At 35.4% G+C, this 21,575-nt stretch overlaps 3 long non-coding RNA genes across 3 annotated transcripts in view; all 3 read right to left on the reverse strand.

The window, feature by feature from the left end:
• LOC137861353 (uncharacterized) overlaps window positions 1-6,058 on the reverse strand; it is a 25,112-nt gene extending 19,054 nt beyond the window's left edge. The window contains exon 1 of the long non-coding RNA XR_011099558.1: window positions 5,889-6,058. This is a non-coding gene — a long non-coding RNA (uncharacterized lncRNA). The remainder of the gene's footprint in view (window positions 1-5,888) is intronic.
• A 629-nt stretch (window positions 6,059-6,687) lies between these two features.
• LOC137861354 (uncharacterized) lies at window positions 6,688-15,297 on the reverse strand. Its single transcript, XR_011099559.1, has 4 exons — window positions 15,040-15,297; window positions 14,882-14,902; window positions 14,718-14,783; window positions 6,688-7,442 (listed from the first exon to the last, which is right to left on the reverse strand). It is a non-coding gene; the product is annotated as an uncharacterized lncRNA (long non-coding RNA).
• A 176-nt stretch (window positions 15,298-15,473) lies between these two features.
• LOC137861332 (uncharacterized) lies at window positions 15,474-17,085 on the reverse strand. The gene is made up of 3 exons (XR_011099547.1): window positions 16,958-17,085; window positions 16,801-16,869; window positions 15,474-16,591 (listed from the first exon to the last, which is right to left on the reverse strand). It is a non-coding gene; the product is annotated as an uncharacterized lncRNA (long non-coding RNA).
• Window positions 17,086-21,575: the final 4,490 nt, after the last annotated feature.

Here is a 21,575-nt window from a genome sequence, read left to right on the forward strand (position 1 = left end):
GAAAGAACAGGGTCTTGTTTCCAGAAGCTATTTCACAGAGCTCTCTTGGCAGTCACACATTGTGAAATAACTTGTAACAACAATTGTATTAACTGAAACTATAGAAAAAAAAAAATCAAAACCAACAACTGAATCAGATCTTCTGAGTCACCTAGTTCACAGACAACAAATAAAGCAATACCAGGAGCTAGATATCTCTCTTACTGAGGTTACCAATAATACAGGTCTGTGCTCAACTTAAAAAGGGCTGAGTTGCTCTAAATATCTGCATAATGGTTTAACAGAGATATTGTTCCAATATGTCACAGTCTTTGACAGAATTAAAGACACTATAATTTTGTGCATAAATACTTCCACACAATGCTTTCCATCCAAGCATCTCTAAAAACTCCAGAAAAGTTAAGAAGCAATAACATTTTTCAGCTAATTTAATGAACTTTATTTTAATAACGGGGGATATGTATTAATTGAATTTCTGACTGCAAAAGGAATTCTCTTACACTCTTTAATAAAGTGTTTTCAATTGTCATGTGTTGGATATTTCATATTCTTTTGAAAGAAGAAGAGAATGCATTTAGGTTGAGAGCATACAAAAATAATAATATTCCTTTTATCTTTCCAGCATTTCTTTTTTTTTCTCCCCACTAATATGATTTAGAAACAAAGCAGATTTAAAAGAAAGCCAGTACATGTCTTAAAGATTACTTTGATAATGCTAATATGCCCTTTAAAACTGGGTCCAGCTGGGAAATTGAAAGGGTGACAAGTGGAACCAACTTGTATTAGGTTGGCATGATACCAGTCACTGGCATGGCCTAAATGACAGTTACAGCATCTGGAAAGTGTTTGATAAGGAAATCCTGTTACAGTGCAGTGCTAGATTTATTTATTTATTTATTTATTTGGTTTGCCTTCTTAAATTACAACTTAGAGGATTTTTGGTTTGCCATTTCCTCATTTCTGACAAAAATAGCATTGTTGTTGCCTTTTTTTTTTTAATGATTTTTTTTTTTTGATTAAATATATGTCTAAAAATAGCTTCAGCACTTCTTTTTGGTAAAAAGGAATTTTAACATAGACTAATCTGATCAAAGGCATCCTGGGTATCCTTCCACTCAGAAGTTTAAAATTTATGATAGTAGTTTACAAAGTACTTTCCTATGGAGGTAAAGAGAGAGTGTAAGCTCTTTAGCTGACCTATGACCTTGATATCTTCACTTTCACTGGAGGCAATCCCAGGAGAAGGATCCTACCACAGTAGCACTGCCTGCAGGTGTTTTATACAGAAGGCAACCAGGACAGAGTTAGTGCACGGAAATCTCATTCCTGGGTGCAGACATGCTCTCGAAATACCAGATGGCGAAGTGATCAGCCAAAGACTAGATGGCTTAAGAAAAGGACCAGGCTCAAAGTAACTTGTCAAAGCACTATATTTGGCTTATTTGCTTCTATGATTTTCTCAAATACAAAATTTTCTTTGCCTTAATTAAGCTGTCCTATAAGCTTACAGGCCTCATGAAGCTGGTATGGCTGTCACAACTTTGTCAAAAGAGGTGGAGCATTTAAACAGTCCTCCTGTCACTGACATTTATATTCCTGATGAATAAACACAGTCCCTGTCACCCATGACTTTCACAGGCATTTCCTGATTCTGAATTATATCATGCTGCAATAAAATACTCAGGGTAGATTACCTGAAACCAAGTTCACAGAATTTATCCTTTTTCAACATTCTACATGCTGGCTAATGAAAACATAAAGATCCAAGCCTGAAACAGTGCAAATAGAAAAGAAATAGGTAAGCCATTGCAACGCATCTCAAAGAACAAATATTGGGGCTTACTTCATCACTGAAGGTGACTGAATTAACAAGAAGCAAAAAAAAAAAAAAAAAACATGAAAAAATGAGCTAATACTGTGGTGACTTCTCTTGACAGACAAGGTCTGTGGGCTGCACGTGGGCTGCAAAGGAATTTTTGGAACTGTTAGCCAATTTCAGTCAGATCTGCCAGATTAAAAGTATAGGAACATAATTTTCTTTTCATTAAAAAAAAAAATATATATATATATATTATAATAATAAAAAAATAAGAATTATTGTGTAGTTACACGAAGGATCCAATCCACATGGCGGAGAAGGCAGTGGAATTAAGCCACTATGACTTCTCATATTTCAATGTCAGTCAGCTATTAGATGAAAATCTGCAGGAAGCCAGGCTTCATTAATTAATGTCTAAACAAATTCTCTGTTATACTGGAAAATTCTGATGCTGAAATCAAGACATGCTACATGAGAGTTATCATTGTGGTAGCATTTTCATGTAAACTAAAGGCAGCTGACACCTGACATTGAAACCTCTCCCCTCAGTTTGGTATCTGCTTAGTTTGCTAAAGAGGCAGAAGTATCTGAGTCCAGAAGGATCTTCCGCTTCAGCTATCACAGCTCCTTAGTATCCAGGCTTCAAGAAGATCCTCACCTTCTCTCTATATAATGAGATTTTCCCAAACCTCCTTCAAGCGTTCCTCATAATGGCTAGGTATTCAGGTGAAATGTTTGTGCTTCTGAAGATTTTGAGAAGCATTAAAAGTACTAAGAAAATGTTAAAGCAAAATTCCAAAGCTACTTAAAAAAAAAAAAAAAAAAAAAAAAAGAATTGAAACACTTGTTCTGCAAAATACCTCACAGTTTTAATATTGCAAAATATTTTAATCTTCCTTTCTAATCTTTTTTTTCCTATGTAATTTGAATTCATGTTTCAGCAAGTTGGGGTTAAAAATAGGGCTATGTTGTTAGCTAGATGCCATTCATCACAGGACACTAGCATTTCTAAAAAAGCAATTGAAAACCTGTCAAAGTCAATCGGAAAAATGTGAGAAATCTCAAACAAGCTGTATGGTTTTATGCATATTTTGATTCACTGTTATTTGCCTGAACACCTGCTACAATAAGATGCAACTTACATTTCAACTGGGTGATATTTCACCCACCCTATAATCCATTTGTGCCTATAAATTCTGCCAGGTGCAAATTAAGGTAAAATGTTATCCGGAATCTAAAAGATGCTTCATGGCTGGCTCTAACTAATTTTCTAGTATAGTTTTATGCAAATGTGTGTCCTAAAACCTTGATTTAGTTAGACATTTGTACAGCCAACATTACTCCTGGCACCCCACAATCATTAATTAATATTCACTTCACACTCCTATGAAGCAGAGAAGATGTTTTACTTAACTATAGAAATTAAATGACTGATTTACAGAAATTCAGTAATTCTGTGAAAATGCCAAGAACAGAACCCACATGTCCTAACTCCACATAACAATTCTTCTAGGCACAGTACACTGCAGATGCAAATTTTACATGCAGAAATTCATTACTCTTATTTCTTGATCAATATAATTGATTTATTTTTCTTCAGAATTAAATCTAAACTTTTGTCTCAACACAAGCTTTATCATTGTTAAAATCAATATTTTATTTAAAGCGTTCTTTTTAAAAAAATCTTAAAAAAAATCATATTCAGAAGATTATGATATATCTTATATTGATTTAATGTATGGCATATCTATGTTGTTTATCATCACTGAAGTTAAGAACCACCAGCTGTAACAGCTTCCCAGATATTTCCCACCCCTGTTCTCACCATTGCCTGCTGTCATGAAATGACCTCTTTATAAGAAACTCTGATATGCACAATCTGTGGTTCTATTAATAAAACGTTAAACTGTAGCTAATGATTTTTGCATTCCCAAAAGAAATAATGTAATTATCCAGAATTTCTGAATAATTATCCTATAAAAATCAGGCCTTAAAATAAGGCATCTCGTGTTTGGACAACAGTTAAAACTTCTCAGTACATGAAATCAAACGTTATTTTTGAAAGCTTAGCCTGTATTTATGTCCACATTAGGTTTAATGCATTCTTTCAGCAGCTTAATTTTTTAATAAACTTGGTGATAAAACACAAGACAACTTTACACAAAGACTTTAAAAAAAAAAAAATACCTTTCTTTACCATTCTGTGTGTTCATTTTTTGAGAATAACTCATTTTTCTGCACACACATATGCAGATGACAGAAAAAATGTTGTCAAAGGTTTACTTGCAGAGACATCTCAGAGACATCAAGACACAGGCCAGACGCAGAGACATTCTGACACTCACTATCCTGCAGTCTTAATTATTCCTAATTCTCAATTATGCCAAGTTTCACGCACAACCAATAATTTTCAAAGGAGAAATGCTTTTGCTTTTTTTTGTTTGTTTTTAAACTTTTGCTTTCAATCTTCAAAAAAAATGTTATTATTATTTTAATACTCATCCTTTTTATTCCTCAACAAATTTATATAAACATTCTTCTCTAAATTCCACATGAGACTCTAGAAGAATTCAGTTCCTAATTATCTGTCATAAAATTACAGTAACTATCCCACCATTATAACACAATTATTGCAGAAGTTGAACTTACACTGTTCAGAGACTTTTTACCTTGAAAACATAATTTTATTTATAAAATTAGAAATTCTTAACTTTTTTATGTTTAGGAAGTAGATTGACAAAATCAAGCATGGCAGATTTACCAAAAAAAAAAAAAAAAAAAAAAAAGGAAAGAAGAAAGGGGGAAAAAAAAGCAGTATCAAAAACTAGTGGAAAAATATGACGCAATGCATCAGGGAGCAGAAATTGTAAAACAACAGGCTGAAAATTTAAGGTGATCAGACTGAGAGAATATCACAAAAAATAAGTTTTTACTGTTTTGAAATCTTTGATCCTGAAATTAGAATAAAAGCAGTAGCAACTGTTCCAGGAATAACAGTTAGCTAGACTAACTATTCAATGAATTATTTTATATGTATAAAAATAATAATCAAAATCACCTCAATACATTCTTCCTGAAGATGAACATCACTTAGCTGCAGACGTTACATGTGCTATAGTTTTCAATCAGAATAAAGACAAGCAAGTTGATTGTGATCATTTCCTCCCCATTCATTTATCAAAACATTTTTTAAAAGATAAAGCAAACATGCAAGGTTGCTAATGAATATGAAGCTTCTTCCCCCATAAGCCCGATTAAAGGAAGTCATTCTGAAGTTAATGTCAATGGAAATATCATGGAAACATGACTGCTTGTGATATTTCCAATGGAAATACCAAACAAAGAACTATCCAAATATTACTTCTCCTGTAAATATCATAAGGATATTTGCTGCTCAGATCAAAGGTAGGAGGATAAAATGGAAAAGAGGAAGAACAGCACAGAAAAAGGAAAGCAAAGTAGGAGAACCTGAAGAGCACATTGCCACAGAGAGCTCTTTGAGGATACAAATCTATAGAAGCAGAAAAAGTTCTCAGGAACTCAAACTAAACTTTAAAGGATGGATAACATTTAGAACTACACAGGAAATGAGTAAAAAGGAAGCAAGTAGAGAAGACTGAAAGATTAGAGTAACAGCTGGAAAATCATGTTTCCCAAAGAGAAAACACGTTTCTGGTTCTGGGATGGAGAAAAAGGAGCAGAATCTCTGGGTTAAAGTTAAAGATGGGAGCAAATAAGCAGTTTTGAAAATGTGTGTGTCACCTCAAAATTTATTCAGGTAAGAGTACTATTAGAATATAATCTGAATAAACAGAAATGTGTATTGCTATTGTGCATTAATGAGGATAAATGGTAATGTTAGAACTTACTTTAAAAAGATTTCAACACAATTTCCTACAGCTTAAAATAATGCCTTGGAGAACATGGTTCTTTCATGCTTTTAAGAAGTAGCTTTCTTTAGCAGATGATTTGAGAACTAATCTTTATCTTATAGACTCTTAGCACTGGAATTTTAATCAAGTTCTAGTGCTAGCCAGAACTATCACGAACTTTAATAAACTGTGCCTACCTCAGTATAGTTTATCTCCATAATGGTAAGTAGCAAAGTCACTGAACAGGAACAAAATACCATGGATCTTGGTTATCCAGATCATTCCTATGTCATTTCATATTCAGCTTTCCAAAGAGCATGATGAGTCTAAAATAATAGATGATAGCAAAAGTGGGCAAATCAACTACTTTGATACTTCCTTCAATATCTAGTAGCACATATTAAATGTTATCTTTCAGTTTAATGCCCAGTTTGTCTCTGGGAATTTAAGATAAATATTTGGCAATCTTAGAGTGATTTGAATAATTCCCTATTTTTTCTATTATATTCATTCACCTACAAACAGCAATAACTGTATGAAGCTGATTTGGATGCCAAGCTTATGACCAGATCTGAAGAGTGGCTCTTGTAATACATTTGACTCTTCAAAATTATATTACCTGTAAACTTTAATCCATTTCCAGAGCCATTTTCAAAATCCAATATTAATGGAGGATTAAATTTATACAGATATTCATTGCAAAACCTTAGTGAAGGTATCCCACAGTCCTGTATGAGTTTCAAAGTACCAGACAAGGCTGGAGGTAGGTAGGTAAGCTTGTAAGAAACCGGACCCTCAGCCATACTGCGTAAAAAAACTGTTTGATTCTAAATAAGGATTTCCAATTCTCCTCACTGAAGTCTTAAAAAAATAAAAATAAATTAAAAAAAAAAAAAATCAGTTCTTATCATTTATTAACAAACATGTTATTAAGAGAATTTCTGAGACATTAAACGAATGTTATTTGTTGATTCACTTCATGATCTGTACTCTCTTTCCTCCTTCTAAACCTTTAGAGGGCAAGGGACCAAGACCTTAGAAGTTATCTTCTTCCCAAAAAATACTAGATAATGAGAGTAACAGTCAGACATACTATAAAATCTTTATTTCTTATCCATATCTGAAATAGAAATTCAGTTGGAAAAGACAGAAAAATCATCTTATCTGTCTGTTCTTCAGTATTTCATAGATTTACTAGGAAGTGGCAAATGATAAGCAATTAAAAACTGTTAAAAATAGCTTTTGTAATGAAAGAGTAACAGAGCTAGGACCAGGTGAGGTTAGAAATCATTATTTACAGACTTCACTTTCAATAAATTGTTTATATATCGTTTCTCTTTTGCCTTTTTAGACTGTCATTGCCATGAGAATTAACAACTCCAATCTCAATCAAGCAATTCTCAATTTTGAGAAGTAATATGCATTTATACACATACACACACCCCTTAAACACATATATGTATAATCCTTACATATGCCACTAACACAGACTGGAATATATATATATATATATTCATGTGCATTTTTCAACACATATTAATAATTTTCTTAACAGCTTTTTCTTGTCTGTGTAAATATATTGCAACACTTATCTCGGTATGTCCTCTGAGTAGTCATCCCAGAAGCCAAAACATATTAATGAGAGACTGCACAGCCCAAACTCTTGTTGATTTTCTCAGTCCATCCTACGGATGATAAAATTAGCAATAGACATCTTTGGACGCATATTTAAAATTTGCAGTTTTCAGCCCCTGTGCAGAAAAAAAACAACAACAAAAAAAAAAAAGAACAGTAGTTATTATTCTTTGACATAAATTATTTGCAGGTTATTTCTATATTTTTTCCACTACGACTATGATAAATATATAAAAAGTCTAAACTAAAGAACAAATCATCATGAGAAGAAGCCCCATGTTATTTGTACTCAACTGCTGTGAAAAGTTGAAACCAAATATTTCACCAATTTTGTGGCAAGGATTAATAGTACATAACTGTACACAACTTGTGTGGGAAGACTTCAGCCATTTCATAGTCATCCTGATCACCAAATGAACTTTAAAATATCAAGGAGAAACCATTCCAGACACCATTGATACCATTCCAAACACCAAAACAAGGCCTTTGATACTACAATGAACATTCAATTACTGAACAATTGTTTATAATGATGAAAAAAGTAGTGGAAAAACAAGTATAGAGAAGTAACTGACCAAGAGATTATGCAAACCAGCCTATAACCAGCAGAACTGAGAAGAGCCGAGTCTTCAGACTGCTGGTTGCCAGTCCCATCACAGAATTCTGCCTCACACAACTATAAAGCTAAGAAAGCGTTGCACTTGTCTTCCTTGCCTCTCGTTAAATACACAGTTAATGATGCACAAAACTTAAGTATAAGTGAAATCAAAACATTTCCAACTTCACAAACACACAAAATAGCAGACAAAACCTTCCTAGCCTTAAAATACATTCAAGTACATAGTATCTTCAAAAGGATTTCATTTATCATGCTGAATGAAAACAAATGTACTTGAATGACAGTCTTCACTGTTGTTTGTTTTTTTTTTTTTCTATACAGTTGTCTGCACCAACTCGAGAAAATAAACCAGCTAAAAACAACTCTTAGATACATAGTCATCTTAAGGATTCATATGGCATAAGTGTTTTATTGATCCTTGTTATGAGATGCCATTTAAGACAGAACTCATTCCATTTTCAAGCACATACTTTACTAGTTCAATAAATGTTTCTATACTTTAATGATCAGATTGCATACATTAAAGCAGTCGTTGCTTTACCATATACCTTGGAGATTGAGATTCATAATGCATTGACTGAACTGCCAAATTTTCTAATAAGATGCCTGTTCTCCTGATTGAACTGTGAAGTCTAATAATATAATTCACTTGGTTTGGCGTATTTTATCGATGTCTCACTATAGCTCAAACCACAATAATGTGGTATCCAATTAGCATTTTGTAGTGCATGTTCAGCTGCTATTTTCTCAATAAGGAGAGGTTTAATGACATCTTCTACGAGAGCCTAGGCAACCGCTGGAAATTTTTCAGTTCAGCTTAGGCAGATTGGTACATAAATCCTTCCAGAGGGTGGCTTTGGCAGCCAGGTCAGAGTTCACATCTTGCATAAGGTATCAGACTTTCTTCCTCATTACCACTTGTCGAGCTCAGTAAAAACTAAATTTCTTGTTTCAACTAAGTCTCACTATGAGCTTTGTGTGTGTGTGTACTTTTTAATGTCATACCCCAAATTTGTTCTGCTGATACCTCAAGCACTTCTCTCTCTTTGCCTATTTTAACTCTCAGTGATATTTTTTTTTCCACCTGCCCAAACAGAATGCAGTATGTGCACAGAAATACACGCTCACCAGCACTGCCCTGAGATCTCTCAACTCTTAAAGTGCAGCTGCATAACAGGATCACATTGTCATATTAATGGGACAAAAACTACCCTGTAACTCACAGTTCAGCTCTCCGTATTCTAGAAATTGACACAAGAACATGAAATCCATTCCATTTTCCCATTTTCATCAACAGTGTCAAATAAATTGAAGACATAACTAGTTAATGGAATAGGTAATTCAGCTGACAGCAAATCTAATAAATCTAAGCCAGGTACCAGCTATTTTGCACAGATACAGCTTAACCAGAATATCAACAAAGTCAAAAACTGACAAGAAGAAGTATTTTATATATATATATATATATATATATATATGTATGTATGTATATATGCACCAGGACAAGAAGGATATGAACATAGCTGTTGAAATCTGTTAAGCAACATAGTTATGAATTATGTAATTACTCATCACTGTAGCTTCAAAATAAGCTAAATTATTACATCTTAAGGCTTACACTGTAAATGGGAATGGGCTGGTTAAGAATAAATTTAAATAAGTACGAATTCTATTCGATATTGGACACAGTACTTGTTACATGGACATAATATTTCTATAACTTCTATATGAAAATAATTAGGGTATAAGAGGCACTTACAGCTGCATCTCACAAAAGTTACTACAAGATGTGATGACCCATACCATACTCTGAACCGCAGTGCATGTGCATTCATTCCTGATAAAGCATGGAAATGAAGCAAATGACTACATACATTGTAGAGAAGACACAGTCTGTAGACACAGCAAGACAGTTAAGGACATTCATTGATGTTTTTAAAAAGAAAAGGTTCTTTAAATTGTCCAAAATCTCAGTAAGATTATGAAAAATTCATTACCAAGTCAAAACATTTGACTGGTGCCCAGACCATCCTGTGTTACTTGCTGCTCTACTATGTTGCCAAATAATTTCTTTTGTCACAATAGGGTAGAGCTTAAACATGCCATGAACATCCCCTTTATACAAGGAATTCAAGTTCAGGTCTCACTCTAATCCCTGAGAGAAACACAGCTTCCAGTTTCATTCCGTCCTCACAACACTAGTTTCACGGCCTTCAGCATTCTGAGGCAGGAATAGTACTTTGATTTTTACAGCACATTGTAGAAAAATGAAATAAAGAAGTAGAGAGAACAAATTGTTCTGGATAATCTGTCCTGCTACATTTCCCTATCGTCTTCAGCAAGCCAAAAATTCTTTTTTTTTTTTTTTTTGGGGGGGGGAGGCAGGCAAGAACCACAAATCTGGTTACATTTGTACACAGTGTTCCCAGGATTGCTTCATGTAAAGAGCATCGATCAGTCTTGTAAGTTCTGAGTTTGCCTTTCCTCTCTCAGAAACAAATGAATATACCTACAAAAGCACTGAGTGCATCACTTGAAGTCTCAGTTAAAAGAACATGGATTACAGTGCAAAGAAAACCAACCTTGCTTTCACAGCATTCAGAAGCTTGAGCTTATATTACATTTATTTATTTTTTTACATACAAATATGGAATTTTAGCGGTGATTCACATGTCTAATAATCAATATACCTACCACAATATATATACATACATAAACTACAAGCCTGAGTGCACTGTCTAATCAAATGAAATGTAGAAATGAAAAACTCTCTGTAGCAAGTATATATAAATGACTATGCTTCCCCACCTTAAGACAAGTCTTCAGAAGCTTTTAAACAAGCTTGTACTTTCTCATGCATACAGTAGATATATTTTTAAGACAACAGACAGCTATGTTAAATGAGCACTTACAGGTTTTCAAAATCAGTGCCTACAATGGACAGCATCTGAAGACTATGTATTTTCTGTCTGGTAGTTCAAAAAACATTGAAGGTGCTGCAAAATAATAAATAACAATTAAAAAACTACACACAGCTGATCAATAAAAGACAGTTTAGCTCAGTAATCCTCCTTAAATCAGCATAGGCCCCTTAAGATATATAACACCAAACTATATTTTCCTTGAGGATCTGTAAACATTTTAGAGCTATTTACATTTTAAAATTAAAGGCAAACAATGTCAATGTAACAGAAGGCAGATGGCCAATCTGTCAGTAAACTGTGATTTCTTTTTAAAAAATTTTTAAATAATTTGGATTTCCAACTATAGCATATTCAAAGTTCACAAGATCCCAAACCTACTTAACACGTTTTTTCTTCAGGTATCTTAAGCACAAAAGCAACTTGACTTTCCTTTGTATTTAACGATTTAGCAATATTAAACTCACCAGACCATTCTTAGCAAACATTTTGCTCCCAGGAAGAACCTCAGGTCAAACTGAGCCTTTTGAGGAACTCTGAAATACCACCTTCATCAAGTTTGCTTTCTAATCCATCCAGTGGATCCTTGCAGATCTACTTGCTTCCTCACAATGTTTTAATGCCCCCTCAAACAAACTGCAAGAATTCAGAAGCTGCTAGATTCAAGGGTTCCCTCTTCTAGAACCTGCCATCAACTAAAGGAAATTTTATATACATATACATATATATAAAATATATTCCAATTACAGTGCTCATTCTTTTATTACAGCTAGGAGATAAAATCTACACGGGGCTTACATTCATGCATTCCCAAAGATTAGGAGCTTCCTTCTCAAGAACCTTAATTCAATTTCCCCTTGAAAATGGTGCTCTCTTGTTTTAGTATTACAAAAAACAATCTCTTATTCCAATACTTTGGTGCAGTTGATGACCAATTAGTATTTCATAAGGGTACAAATTTAATACAGCTCCTCTCATACAGGTTAAAGATAGTGGAGCTGACGAGGTGCATACTGTATAATTAACAAGCCATACCTTCAGATACTCGTTGCCTGAAAAATAAACAAAAAGCTAAGACATCTCATAACATCAACAATTTTTATACCAGTACAACTCAGGTCCCAACTTGTATACCAAGGACTATATAAATGAATTTATAGATAAAAAGGAAAAATATCTATTCCTATCAAAATCACACAGCACATAAGCAGTAGGAGTGACTGAAGCCTAAATGCCTCTTCTCTTTTTTTTTCACAGCACAAAAAAAAATAGGAAAAAGCTGTTTTGCTGTCCTTATTGATGTTGACATGCAACCAAGAGAAATATAAAATAAATTGGAAAAAAAATAGTATTTGCCTTAGTTCCTTCTTAATATCAATATGATACCGAGCTGCTGCCCTCATGATGATCACTGAGGTTGCTGCATTAACACCTGCTGTAAGCATGAGGCAATAATAGCTACTCTGGTTGTCTTTATCACTGCTCTTAAGAGAAAATGCTTCAGTGATGCCAGCTGCAGATGGACCTCTTCTGTCCCCCCATTAATTTTGTGATGGAAACAAGAAAGTTCAATTGGTGGGGGTACTCCTACCAGGGAGGGCACCACTGTCACAGCGCTCCCAATGCAATTCTTCAGTGCTGGGCACTGTGTAGAGCTCCACAGGTATTGAATACAAGACGGAAACCTCAATTAAAGGCTAAAGATGCCCCTTCCTTATCTCTCTCCTGCTGAGTCTTTTCAGAATTTCATCTAAAATAGAAGAATAATTTGAGCCTAAATTAAGCAGAAGAAAAATACAGGCCCCAAAAACGCACTTTTGAACTCACTCATTTCAAGGAACAAAAGAAAAATGTAGTAAATATTTCAGAAAATATTGCTGAATACACAAAGATATTATTTTTTTTTTAATGGCAACTTGGTAAAAGAATTCACTAGTAGTAAGGAAGCAGTCCAGTATTTCTCTGCTGATGAAAGCTGTGCCAAAGCACAGATGGTGCTATAAACTTTCCAGATATAGAGCGTAGGTTATTTTTACCATTTTGCACCTGCATATTTCCCTCCTAAAAATCCTGCAGAAGAGCAACAACATACAGTCCATTCCTCACGCAAAAAACCCACTCCTAGTATTACTCACCCTCTCCGTCCCCCTTCTCTATTATGTTTGTGAATAGAGAGATGGACTGAGCTGTGAGAAAAACAAGCATGCAAAATGAACTGGGCAAACCACAAAATCAAATTCTCTTCTCTTCCCACCTCTGGCTCTGAAGTTAAGGGCACAGGAACCCAGAAGACAGCTCGGGACAGGGGCAGGCAGGACAGCAGCCTGGCTGTGTGCCAGGGAAGGAAAGCCAGAGGAAACTTCTGGGAAGCTGGGAGCTGGAAACTTCTGCAGTATTTCTGGTGATGTTTACACCACCCAATGCAACGTCATGTACAAACAGCACCAGTTTGTGCTGAAGGAACACATTCAGGTGTAGAAGGCAGCTTACCTGAAGGAGAGAAGCACTCTAACAGAGTTAATGTGCTTGATTTCATTTCTAATTCCTTGTGTACACATAAACTTGCTCTAGCTAATTTAAGCAAGTGTACAGCAGTGCAAAATCCTGTGAGGTCTGCAATTTTAGTCTAATTTAATGGATTATTATATCTTAAGCTAACAGTGTTCCTAGCTGATTTACACTAACCTGAAATAAATGTAGTTTATGCTGAAATAAGAGTGGCAACACAGTCTATTGGACTGGTTTAATGACACTGATTTTAAATTACACCTTAATTTAAAGAGGTACAGTAATGCATATGAACAAGCCCTAATGTTATGGCAAGTAATGCTTTGAATACAGAAAGAATGAATATAAAAAGCTATAGACATTGCTAGATTGTACATCTCAGCTTCTCAAAGCACAGCTCTGAAGAACACAGCATTAAATCTGACCTGGTAGTTAGCTGAGAAGAATAAATTTAGAATAAGAAACAATGTAATTAATGTTAATTTCTATGTGGACTTCCTGTAAATTATGCAAATTGAAAAACTCAGTACTTCTAAGAATCTCAATAAAAAAGGGGAAGGCCGCATTCATGATACTGCATATATTTGCTTCAGTGTGGTAGGGGGAATGCTGTCAAGTTCATTCCTTTGGGACTGATCCTAATGCTCAAAAAGTTTGAGCTGAGATACCATCAATTTCCTACTGGAAAGCAATCAAGAAACAGAAGCAAGAGAGACTGGGGCCATGTGCACAGACTGTAGTTGAAGTTATGAAAATCTGTCCTTTATTAATTGTTCTTTGGGAAAAAAAAAAAAAAAGTAACTGTAAAAATAGGTTTGTTAGTTACACATATAAAGGAAATGAAGTATTAACACCTACTTCAGCTCAGTTTGCTTAACTTATGCTGTGTTTCAAACAAGAGTTGTTATTAGCTATTTCTGGAATTTTTATGTCTCCCAAGATTTAGTTCATTATGCTGACAGAGAGTGCAAATAAAATATAATAAGGAGAAAATGGCAGTATAAAACATTGTGTTGTACTAGCTTTAAGACTAGCCTTATCTTTCTTCTGCAAAGCATACTCCATTTTCTTCTTAGAATGGGATCATATATAATTTTAAGAGTTTAGAAATAAAGATTCCCATTTTAGTATCTGTTTAATGTCAGTTGCTCACTATTTCATGGTAGGCATTGTGACAGTCTAATACAGCAAGACAAGATACTCCCACTGCCTTGCTAATTTAGTCAAAGGTGGTGATTACGGACCTTAGAAGTTGACCTCAGATTCTGTAAGCTCTTTTATTTCTTTATACCCTTCAACTATAAGCAAATACAACTTTTTAAACAAATGAAAAAAAGACTTACTCCTCTCCATGGATATAGAGCAAATGCTCAGTCTTGTTCTCCTGTCTCCTTCCTGCTTCTGCAAAACTGTGCAGATGCAGAGTAAAGCGTGTTCATTTTTCACAGCTAAGGGCAAATCCTTTAAGACTATGAGTAATAACTAATTAAAACAGATGAAGACTTACCCCTACATACAGTCTATGTCTCTTCCAGGGGAAAAAAAAAAAAAAAGTCATAATTTTATTATATGCATGACTCCTGGGAGAATTGATCTGCATTGAATTAGAATTTTATTAAGTTAGTCAATTAATTAATGATACAAGTCTCAGAGAGGAGCAAATACCACAGCAAACTACAGTCTTCCTGTTTCTTTACTGAAGTCTCCCCACTGCTCCACTGCACTAATCCAGGTTTATGGCTGCTTTGCATCACCAGAGCAGCACAAATTAGCCAGAACATATAAATGAATATGGCCTAATACATTTAGCAGAATGTTCTTGGGGTTTCTTAACCTGCTTTGGTACCTGAAGGAGGGACTGTGAAACTCAGCGGTGTATTCATGGAACACAACAGTTTGGATTAAAACTAGGTAACACAGCAGGCAGAGGTTATTAACCCAAATTCTTTAGCACTACCAGCCCAGGTGTTATCAGTCACTTTTGTTCATTCTTTATCAGTTTTCTTCTAATTCTGTAGTTCTAACTTTGCTTACTGCTACAAATAATCATTGCTGACTTCTAGCATAATAGAAATTAAATTCATCACTGAAACTCAGACCACCTGTATTACATATAAAGACCAACATTCTGTAACTAAGATGCCAAAAATAGGTAGGACTATATATTCTTCAGTGTAAGGATGGCCTTTAAGCAATGAACTCAACTGGTTATTTTGCAATACGGTTCTCCACTAGCACCTCAGTGCATGTTCTTTTACACGTTTAGAAGCTCCTCATTCCAAACACCTGAGTAGCTTCTTCCTATGATCCTGTCCCAGTTCACAGAGAAATGAAACAATCAACAGCAAAAAACAACAGCAAACATTTTTGCTCCATTCCAGACACGTTAGGCCATACAAAAGGATTGGTGTTATGCAAACCTATGCCAGGCCTCTGTTTGACCAAAGGGAGAGGCACAAGACCTGCACAAGCTTCCAAAGACCTTTTTACAAACTGTAGTTGAAGTCTGTGTGTACCCAATAAGGCAGCTGTATTAGTAACGATATTGAATGAAGGCAAGCCCTCAAGGCTAATATATCTAGGGAGCCTAAAAACTACTGCAAGAGCAGAAAGAAGACCAGCAGGAAGTAGCCTCCTCATGAGGAGGTAGAAGGGTCAGGCCACCACACCCGGGAGGGGAGAGGAAGGTCCAAGGTCACTTGTAGGGGCAGGGGAGATGTAATCCCCAAGCAGAGGACAAAAGTGAAGTTAAAGCACCTGTCTCAGCTTTACATCATTTCACAGGCGGGATCTCTAAGGAGATAAAAGCCCAGAATTTCACCCAGAAAATGCTGCCTGACAGCACAGTGGCATGCATAAGCCCACCTTTGTTGTCTCAGACTGGGCACACATTCAATTCACCATCTTCACAAGTAACACATTATTTGTATTTGCTAAATTGCTGAGGCCAATGAAGTTCAGTCTGAGACTATTTGTTTTGACTGTTGAGTTTCAACTATTTATCTAGGTTGGTTGCTCATTTGTTACTTATGCTATTGGTCAAATGACAAACATTTTTAGGAGGAAAATAATTAGGGCAGAAGGTAAATCATCTTGTTAGTGTGTTCTCTGAGTAAAACTTGAAGCCTATTCCTGTTGAAAAGCTGACGGTCTTTGCATTTTAATCTTGAAACAGATCCAGCAAGGTAAAACAGTATCAGAAGTTCAAGGGCTTGAGCTGTAGCCAAGAAAAAGGAAAGTTAGCCAAGGTCTTATTCAAATGCATACACAGTCTGTGAATAAAAGCAACATCCATCCATTCATCTCACAGAAGGCAAGAAGCGGACAAAAAATCCCACTAGCTCTGTGACTTAGCCTACACACAGCAGAACTTAAAGCTGTTTGTGAAGAGAGTAATAAATTTCTGTCTTCTCAAAGAGCTCTGACCTGAGACATTTGATTCTTCTGTATACACACACAACCTCATGTGGAGTATAAAGGATTATCCAATGCTGTCTGTCAAGACACCAAAAACATGAACAATCAAAGCAGAAATAAAATAGCTAAGTGGTAAAGCCAGCCACTGTGTATAGAAATTGTTTACAATGGAGAGCCAGTGTAAGACTCCAGAGAGGTCTGGGGTGTCTAATTCTGAGTCTTCCCAAAACTCCTGCGTTTGACAAGATGTATTTATACACAGTTCTCAAGAGGATGATTTATGCCACTTTTATCAGCCTATCATCAGGAAATGCAAATGCTGAGTCAGTTCACAGCTGCAGACGGCCAGAAAGATTAACCTCCCTCGTTGCTATTGGTAGCAACAGAAGATGAAGGGAAGCCATGTAAAGTTGGACATGATGGTATTTGCTGGAGAGCTGTAAGACAAATATTAGTAATGAAGAAATGAGAAAGTTGCAAGTGGCATCACTCTGGAGCCAAAGAATGGCTTAAGTCATAGGCTGTAGCAGTATTAGACCACCAAAGTATATAACCTCAAAAGGAGATCTTTGGAAGGATGTGAGTTACCATAGCCAGTGCCTCTCTGAACTGGCTTCCTTGACAAGATGTTCCACTTCTGTTAAAAGAACATAAAATCTCTAAAAATTTGACGTCTGCACTATTTGCAACCCGGGATTTCTTCTGTGCCCTCTAGCAAGGAAACAGTGGAGGTTACTACCATCTTTCTTGTAAGAAATTAACATGGTCTGAATTCTGAACTTTTCCAGCTGATTCCTTCCCTGTTTTGATTTTGTTCAAGGAAATTTGTTCAGCGTCATAGGGCCTTGCTGAGGCCCATGAGGTTCCAGAGTAGGAACTCTGAATTTGATTTGAACTGTAATTTCTTGTGAACAGTTATATACTTGGTAACAATTATATGTATTTCTTTCAGTAGAAGTGAAAAATAGAATAAAATTTAGAAAAACAACAAAATCTAGCTGACTCTTCTTATATAAAAGAACTATGAGAGACTTTTAAGAGCCGCACAGAACAGTTAAAATTTCTAGTTTGAAAATGCACAAATGCTCATAAAATATTAACAGATTGGTCAGTCTGATGTCTCAAGCCTTCCATTTGTCACAGCAAGTTTGGAGTAAGAATTAAAAATATTTTAAAAACACGTATTTCAGAAATAAGTTCTTCAAGCAAGTACAAGAGATGCATGGCACCTTTAAAAATATAGTCTGCTGTCTTCAATTAAAAAAAAAATCTTACATGTTTGATTGGAAATAAGTGTGGAAATGCCAAAGGATGTACAAACAAGAAAAGATGAGTATCAGCAACTTTGTTAAACATACAAATAGTGTGTTAACAGATAAACAAATAGAGAAGCTTGGTGTTTTTTTGTTGTTTTTCCTTTGTTTTCAGCTTACTTTGGAATAAGCATGGAGATTTATTTAGTTTTCAATTAATAGTCCTCTGCTCTTAAAGGAACTGAAAAAATCTTTGATCTTAAAAGAGCCTTTCTATTCCAAGTTAAAGACATGTGCGATAAGAAAACAAAGTACATAAAATCACGTTGTATCCTGTTAGTAACGCATGAAAGGTGTGAAATCAACAGCCACGGTTTGTTGTATGGCACGTGACAGAGTGAAGATTAGATAGCTGGTTTGCCTAAGCATGCAGCTAAAAATGAATCACAGTCACAATATTCACCAAAGGCAGCCACAGTCCAGTTTTTGGACAACAGTTTTAATCTCTCATCTCCTACAAAGCTGAGCAAACTGCCAGTCAAGACTGGAAGTAAGGGCCCTGATAACACATTATGCATTGTTACACATTAAACTGCTGTTGCTGTTTTATTTATTTTGAAGGCACCATCTAAGCAGATAGCAGTAATGTACATTATCTTCGAAAGTAATAGGATCAAACTGGCTATGGACTGCTGGACATGCAAAGAACAGTTCCAGGTCAATTGTGTGTGTGTGCCAAGTGTGACCTGCGCACTGTTAAGTAGGATTTTCCTACCCTCTAAATCAACACAGTTGTGATCATTCTTTTTTAACATCAGTATTCATCAACTTGCTGGTCAAAAATTCTCAAGGCAAAAACCTATTACCATTCCAGGTTATTATCCCTTCCTTGCATGTACTTTTCTCTGTACCAGAAGAATAAACAACTACGCAGGGTGTCCTGATTAACCCAATTCAAGATGAAATTGAGATACAAGGTTAAGAGTTTAGCTCTCTAAGCAGTTGTACTTTAGTGAAAAACAAAGCACAAAGCTAGAAAAATTGTATGTCAAATGAGTAGATTTAGTTAAGGCAGATGTTTAAAAATCATTTTATGTTTTAAAGTATTTTCTTTTGCTAAGTGACATGTAAATGAAACAGCTTCAGCTCTAGGACTGGTGGTTATAGCTGCTCTGTAGTGTGCAGTAAATGCAGCACTTTGGAGATATACTGCACTTGCATAAATTATCCATAAGTCTCATACTTTCCTGGACAGCAAGAACTGCTGTGGATCTGAGAGAAAATCTGCATAAGCATGGCAGACAGCTCCAACATTTCTGGACCAAACAGGTCACTTACAGCAGAGCACCTATGACTGATCAGGTTGCTCTATGTCCAACACCCAGACGAAGTCAGCATATCCTCAGAGTATCCATCTGAGAAACAGGAATAATTTCTCAGGGCATTTTTGACCAACATTCAAAAGAAGATAAAAAAAAAATAGATATTAACGTAGAGCAAAATCAGGAATACCAATTGCACAAATAATCCTGTTCTTTGATTGCAAAACCTAGCAGAGTACATCAGATAATGTGGTTGTTGTTACCGTTCTTTACTAAATAACTTTATACTCTGCTCCTAGAACTTTTCATAACCTGTACGTAGTTAACTTGTCTGCAGACTATCCAGGAGTTCACCCAGCTGACACTAGATGGTGGTGTGGTGCACTACATTTTCTGATTGCAGACTGAATCTTTTTTTGGGGGAAAGTCATAATGTGTCTTCATTCCAATGGAACTCTGATGAAATAGTTGGGATGGCTTATTTCAGGAAGAAAAAAAATAATAATAATAATAATCCATAACAGCATTCAAAGAAATCAAGGAATGTAAATTTGACTATATTCCCTCTGTCCTAAATTGAGGATGGTAAGCTAAGGTAGTCAGAATTGTGAGACACTTGCTCTTCCATCTCCCTGTCCTTTAAAAGTATTCCACACCAAAAGAATCATCAATGACATTTAAAAATTTTGAAGGAGGAAAAAATGGTTTAAGAACATTTTGCTTCAAGTTTTTATTTTTATTACAAAGACCTGAAAATTATGTAGAAAAAGTAACACTTCCTATAAATATAAAAATGTCTTAGGAAAATTCCATATTTTTATAAAACTTAGGTAGAAAAATTTGGTGAGAGCGTTTAAGTTCCAAGATTTGCAGTACTCTTGAACCCTGGGGGTTTCTGAGACAGGAACCATCTGTGCAAAGCTGCACCATCTTCAGCTCCCCACCCCTTCTTCCAGCTGTATGGCAGCATGACTCATGCCAAAGATACACCTGAGAATCCCTCTGCTGCCATCAGCACTAAACTCTAGGGGAGAAACTAAAGAGTGGCAAGGCATGCCACTTCAATGGAAGGCAAATCTTGAAAGAAAGCCTGGAGCCTTGAACGAAAGCTGGTAGAACTACCCCAACACTCCTGGCTAGGCTCTTCATATTATCTACATAAGGATCTCCCAAAAAGGAGCATCAGAGAGCAAAACCCGTACTCGTCCCAGATCACATATTGAAAATTGTTTGAAGTAGAAGAAAAAAGTCTGTCATTTCTTTGTGATTACTCACTTACCTGTCACTGGGAATTGGAAGGAGCGAGGTCACTTTTTCAAGCATCAGCTTTAGCTACTCAGTGATCTGTTCACAGAAATTTAAATATAATTGTAGAAAACAGTAAAAACTTTAAACTGAAATATCTCACTGAATAATATTTTTTCTCTTTCTAAAGACAGGGGGGAGAAATTTTCTTTTGATTAGTTTTTAAAAAGTTCATTTGCATGTGTTCTACTTTCATCCTGAACAAGAAAAATCTTAGGTTTCCATGACTGTCAGACCATTTTAATGAGTCGAAGAAAGTGTTTTCTTATAAATTATTCATTTCTTTCCTCCCCTATTTTTTCGTTCCTTCTCTTCTCGCTATACTATATTAATATTCTATATCCTGTATAACAAAGTCCTTACTTCAAGATTACCACATCAGACTTTTCCACCAAATAAGTGTAACAAATTAAGCGCTCTATAGAATCCTGACTGTAATTTCAACGTATTGTGTACAAGTTCATCCTTTTTCATCAATCCTCCTTTTTCAATTTCTTTCTTTTTATCTGGTATGAGGACAGACTAAAAACAATGAGGGAAAGTGGAATCTGAGATGGATGTAGCCCTGAGGTGTGAAGGTTCAAGAAATGCCTAGCAGCTTCAACTTATCTGCAGCACTAGCCAGTATCACAAGCTTCAAATAAAAAATCTAATATCACGTGCTTCAAGTAAAATATCTAATACTGTCAAAAAAAGAAAATGGAATTAAAGGATCTGGCTAGTACAGGAAGAAAAAAACACTGAACCTATCTAATGATCTATTTATATCCTGCAGCATGAGAACTAATAGTCTGGTAATTTTATCCTAGCTGGTGGAACAGCAGACTGTATTCGTATATTCTTGATAAATGAATTTACCCCACCAGTGATTTAGAGCCTTATTGGGACAAACAGAGATGAAGTA

The sequence above is a fragment of the Anas acuta genome, chromosome 9 (genome assembly GCF_963932015.1).
Source record: "Anas acuta chromosome 9, bAnaAcu1.1, whole genome shotgun sequence".
Taxonomy (NCBI): domain Eukaryota; kingdom Metazoa; phylum Chordata; class Aves; order Anseriformes; family Anatidae; genus Anas; species Anas acuta.